This window comes from Cynocephalus volans, chromosome 4 (assembly GCF_027409185.1).
Source record: "Cynocephalus volans isolate mCynVol1 chromosome 4, mCynVol1.pri, whole genome shotgun sequence".
Taxonomy (NCBI): Eukaryota; Metazoa; Chordata; class Mammalia; order Dermoptera; family Cynocephalidae; genus Cynocephalus; species Cynocephalus volans.
The window spans coordinates 166,188,740-166,194,786 of NC_084463.1; positions in this window are offsets into that span (position 1 = coordinate 166,188,740).

The following is a 6,047-nucleotide window of genomic DNA, read 5'->3' on the forward strand; positions in this document are numbered from 1 at the left end:
AGAACCGACGGGATCTAGCTTTTGTATTTGGCTTGAGGGCGGGGGAGCTTCCTGGTTCCAGGGAACGTGGGCAAATTGCCCTTCGGGCTGGGCGAGGAAACAGAAACCCGAGGAAGCCTGGAGCCCTGGGACTTCCTCCTCCAGAGAAAGCAGCTCGGGCTGGGGGCCATGGGACGACCGCTCACTCGCCACGCAGCGACCGCTCTGCACGTCCCCAGCGCAGGCTGCCCGCAGCCTCCCAGCGCCTCGGAGAGGCAGGGCGACAGTTCCGCCTCACGAGGCTGAGCCGGGCTGGCTCGGGTCGGGTTTGGGAGGCAGGCCTGTCGGGAGGTGATGCCTCAGCGAGTACTCAGGAAGGGCACGGATTGGGCAGGTGTGGGGAGGATGGCCTGGCAGGGGGAACAGCCTGGACAGTGGCTTAGCGCTGAGTCCAAGCTTGGAGTGTTTAGAAAACTGAGAAGGCTTGATGCGGGGGGCACAGGGTGCACAGCGGGGCGAGGGGGCAAAGTTGAGCCTGGAGAGAGGGGCAGCCCCAGAAGGGCTGGAAGTGGCAGCTGAGTCCTGAGAAAGCCGTTCCAACTGCCATGTGCCAGAGGTTGGGACCCCTGAGAGTCTCCCAGACGAGGGAGTCTGGTCCCTGAGCTGGCCGCCACCTGTGCCATGGCCTGGACATTTGAAATGGCTATGGGCCGTGAAACGGGCAACCTTGCTTAACCTGACAAACATTTATTGAGCACTTATTATGTGCAGGTTCTACGCCCGGTGTTGGCGATGCTCAGCCCACAACGTTGCCTGCTCCTTTGTGGCTGGCACTGCAGTGCATGTGCGTGTTTGGGGGAGGCAGAGACAACAGGATGCCTGTGATGTGTAAGCAAAGGACACGTGGATTGCGAGCACGTTGGCTTCTGTGCTGTGTGCAGTGGGATCCATTGCAGGGTTCTGACTTGCCTTGGGTTCTAGAATGGTCCTCTGGCTGATGAGGGACCCAGGGTTCAGCCTGCACAGAGAGGCTTCTGCTGTGGTCCAGATGAGAAGTGACGTGGTCTGGATGGGGGGCAGTGGAGGGTGCCAGGGGGTGGATTCTGCACATCTCCGTAAGGAAGAGCTGATGGGCTGTCCTCAAGGGTGGGCGTGGGCTGAGAGAGCCAACCTAGACTCACCCAGGGTGTTTGCCCCGAGCCCCTGCCTAAGGAGCTGCCGTAGCTGAGAAGGGGTGGCTGGGGAAGGAGCAGGTTTTCAAAGGAGAACCAGGGGCTCCGTGTTGGCCTATCGAGGGGAGGGGGCTGTGAGTCGGCAGAGGACGTGGGAGTGTGCCGTTTGGGGCTGTGGTCTGAGCTGGATGTGGGAGTTAGGGTGTCATCCGCATCAAGGCAGTGTTTAGAGCCCTGGCCCTGGATGAGATGACCCCAGGAGCGGGAGGGGCTAGAGAAGAGAGGGGATGACCAGGGAGAGGGAGGGAAACCAGGGAGCCGGGGCCCGGGGCCAGTGGAAAAAGTGAATTGGGAGTGGGGGCCTGAGAGCTGCCATTGGGTTTAGTGCCCAGGGGTCACCAGTGACTTTGACTTCATTGGCACAGGGGCTGACCATTGTGATTCAAGCAGAAACAGTGGGTAACAGCAGAATCTGGACCACACTTTTGAGGGGTCTGCCACAAAAGGGAGCCAAGGAATGGGGACAGTGGCTGGAGGGGAAGTGGGATAAAGAGAAAACATTTATTTAAAAATTTAAGATCCAAGGGCCGGCCGGCCCGTGGCTCACTCGGGAGAGCGTGGTGCCGACAACACCAAGGCCACGGGTTCGGATCCCATATAGGGATGGCCCGTGGCTCACTTGGGAGAGTGTGGTGCTGATAACACCAAGGCCACAGGTTCGGATCCCTATATAGGGATGGCCCGTGGCTCACTCGGGAGAGCGTGGTGCCGACGACACCAAGTCAAGGGTTAAGATCCCCTTACCAGTTATCTTTAAAAAAAAAAAAATTTAAGATAAAAAAAAAAGTGATACTGCAGGGGAGAGGAGAATGGGCGGGGGGCAGCCTGGAGGGGTGACAGGGTGGCCTCAGCATGGTGCCCGGACAGTTCCCTGGAGCAAGGGGGAGCCGGGCCCCTTTGTGGGTTGGTGAAGGGCCCCATGGAAAGCGCTTGGAACATATACTCCCTGAAGCTCCCTAGTATTCCACGAAGACCCACCTCAAATGTCATTTCTTCAGGAACACCAACAAGGTTTTGGCTGGGGCAGGAGCAGAACCTGGGCAGGGTCGGATGTGGGTCCTCGCTCCATCAGCCCTGGCCGACCCTGCCACCCACCCTGCCCACCCCGCCCCTTCCCAGCCCCAGCTGAGGTGCAGTTCCAGACCTTGGGCAGCAGGGGGCGGCAGGACTCCGCCGCAGGCTCCGTGCTCAGGCACCCAGGTGGGATCCATCCCAGCATCCCCAGGCTGCTCCCACTTGGCTTGGTGGGCTGTCCCTGGAGTAACAACCTTGCAAGGGGCACCTGAACCTGCTATGGGCACTGGCAGCCTGGCCTCTGTCAGCTCCATCTCAGAGGAGGTCAGGTTAAGAGCCTGGAAGGGTGGGTTCAAAGGACACCCCTGGTGTCTTTGGGTCCTGGGGTGACAGCCACCAGCCCAAGGTGAATGGGCTTATCAGGTAGCCCTGGGGAGGCCTGGTTGTGCCTACTCTGCCTCTGACCTGCTGGGCACCCCACCCGTCCTGCCATCCTGCGCAGGGGCCACACGAAGGGCTGGCAGGTGCCGAGGGACCTTCTGGAACTGCAGTCTGTGAATAGACTCCTGGGGCTGGAGTCTGCACAGGGGCTTTGGGGAGGGGACAGGGGCTGGATCTTGTCTAAGACCTGTTCTCTAGAGCTGAGTGTTGGGTTCTGACTTAGGTGTGTGGAATTGAGGCCCCAGAAGAGGCTCTGCCAGCCAACAGGGGCTTTTCCACTGGCCTCTAGTGATCCACGGACCCCAGGAGGGCAGCAGCCTGTGGTGGGCACAGGGGGCAGAGGCCTGGGGTCCTAGGACAGGCGAGTACCCACCCCTCACCTACTGAGCTCCACCGTGGGCCTGGATCCAGGGTCTGATGTGGTGGGATGTGGCTCACATGCTCCAGGGGCTTATGCTGGCCGGTGGCCACACCGAGAGCTAAAGGCCTTGATGGAGAAGCGTGGCTGAGAAAGCTGCCTGGAGGAGGTGTTCACGGTGAGGGGCCTGAGGATGGAGAGCTCGATGCTTTTGGTGACAGCTGGAGTGCCGTCTGGGGCAGCCTGAGTCCCCTTTCTCACACCACAGGCTGAGTGACCAGAGGAGGAGGAGCTGGGGACCCTGTTCTTTGGGGAGACCTGGTTGGCCTGGACTGAGGGGTTTCTGGGGTATGGGACTTCCCATGCTAAAATGGGGACAGACGAGAAGGCTGGTCACCTTTCCCTCCTGGGTCCCTGGAGGCCAGCCAGGCTCACGCTGCTCCTGGACCTAGAGGAAGGAATGGAAGGTGCTGGAGGTTGGGGGGTAGCTGGGCAACCGTGCAGGGGCTGGGAACCACAAGGCCCTGGCGCCCGACTCTAAGGAAGCCTGCCTGACTTCTGCACTCAGGGAAGAGGGACACTCAAAGGAGGGGTGCCCATCCACGGGTCGGAGGGGGAGGTGGCCAGCAGCTGTGGTCCCGGACTGGCAAGGGCCTTGGCATGTGTGAGGGGGTGAAGGGCACCCTGGAATCAGGAAGAGACAGGCCTTTGAATTTCACAGGAAAGCAGGGCCCTGGGAGAACAACCTTGCACCTGTTCATCAGGCTGGGGCTGGGGAAACTGAGGCAGGCTGGGTGGCATGTGCTCCTGTGCCTCAGGCCCCACCAATGGGCATGTGCCTGAGGGACCCTGAGCTTTGCACTTGCTCTTTTCTCAGGTACCCGCATCTCCTCCAAGTGCTGCCTCCTTCGGTCCTGGTCCCTCGTCCCCCAGGTATAGAGACAGCCCCGAGCTCTGACCAACTGACCCACAGCCAGCATCTTTTGGAACCTCACCCATTCAGAATTCAGTAGAGAATTGAGAAAGGAGCAGGAGGGACTCCCAAAAAGCACGAAGAAATATCACAAAACTCACACACCCCTCCTTACCCCAGGGAGCCCCCAGACTCCATAGCAGTTTCAGGGAGCCTGGCTGCTGTTGGCAGTGGCACGTCCACACCCTAGTGAGAAGGAGCAGCCTCTCCTCTATGCTCTGGGCACCCCGGGCCTGGCTGAGTAAGTTTCCAAAACCCTTGGTGCCCCTGCCTTAGGGCCTCTGGTGCTGCTGCTCAGCTCGGGCGGAGGCCACACCGGGGCCAGGCCCCTCTTCCCCCACGGGATCTCGCACACATTTGCAAACCAAGGAAGCTTGAGGAAGCAGCCTCCAGCTCTGCACACGTGCCTGCTGCACACCCTTCTTTGGATGGGTCTGTGCCCTTGCCCCTGCCTTCCCCTCGCCTGCAGACCCCTTCTACCTGCGGGTCCCAGCACACGTCACTGCCCTGAAAATCCTCCTAGTTCCATCTCATGGGGCAACGGGCCACTCTGCACTCCTGCAGCCTGGGCACTGCCCTTTTCTGTTCCCGCTGGCCTCCTGGAAGCCCCTGAGGCCACAGTCACCCCAGAGGTCCCAGGGAGATGGTTGCAGAATGGACAGATTGATGGATAGATGAGGACACAAAGCAGACACCCCTAGTCCAGGCCCTGATTTGACGTAAGGAGGAGGGGCTGCTCGAGCCCACTGGGACTAGGGCCGGATGTCCCCATACCCTCAGCAATGGCCACCAGGCTAATATCCAAGTACAGACAAGGTCCAGCATTAGCTCAATTCACTCTTTGCTGCAAATCAAAACCTGGAGCAACCCAGGGAAGGAGACAGTTGAAGTTGCGGCTCAGCAGGGAGGCCCCAATCTTAAAATCCCCAGCAGCCAGCATGCATGCCAGGGTCTCGTACTTATGACAGAGCCCTGCCACTACAGGCCGGCCTCTGCAGTCAGCCCCACTGGGCTGGCATCTACACGATTCACTAGGCCTCAACTAGGGTCTTGTCTTCTAGAGCCTCAGTTTCCCCATCTGTGACATGGGGACAACACTAACACCTGCCTCACAGGAGGCTTGTGAGGATTAAATGAGGTCATGTACACACACAGGCGTGGCCTGGGGCTCCAGCCACAGCTGAGGAGTGGCCATCATCCAGGATATGGGGACACTGCCGAGTGTCGGGTACTTGGAGACAGACCCACTAGAGTCACAGCGATTTGTGTCCTACAGACCTCCCTGAGCTCCGGGGGCAGGGGGGCTGCTTATTACATAAATAACATTTCATCCTGCCCAACGATTTTTTTTCTTTTTTTTTTTTTTGTCTTTTTCGTGACCAGCCCTCAGCCAGTGAGTGCACCGGCCATTCCTATATAGGATCCGAACCCGCAGCGGGAGTGTCGCTGCGCTCCCAGCGCCACACTCTCCCGAGTGCGCCACGGGCTCGGCCTCTGCCCAACGATTGATAAGGGAACTGTACGTGACTGGAGGATGTAAGCGCCTTTGTTGGGGTCTGACTCTTCCCCACCAGCCCATGTTCCCGGGTTCGGAGTCAATGTCCAGTTGTTGCAGTGCAGCTGGAAGGGATCACTGGCGGTGGGTCTGTGCCCTGCCCACCCCTCTGTGTTGGAGGGAGAGATCCATGATGGTAAGGGTAAGTGGCACCCTGAGGGGAGGGCCTCCAAGCCTTGTCAGGAGCCTTACAGATGAGAAAGCAGAGGCACAGAGAGGTTAAGCAACTTGCCCAAGGACACACAGCCAGCCAGAGGCAGTCGCTCTGCCCAACTCCAAAGCCCACAGGTTCGCCCCTTGGCCAGGCAGTGCCGTCCCCTGCTCCCCATCCCATTCCTCTCACTGGGTGAGTGCTGCAGGGCACTTGTGATCTCCTGGGCTGCAGCCCCAGGCCCTCCATGCCCAGCCTCCTGCCCCTTCCTCCCATCCTCTGCTGACTCTCTGGGCAACAGCCCTGAGGAGCTGCACCCCTGGGGCCTGTATCGGTCACCTCCC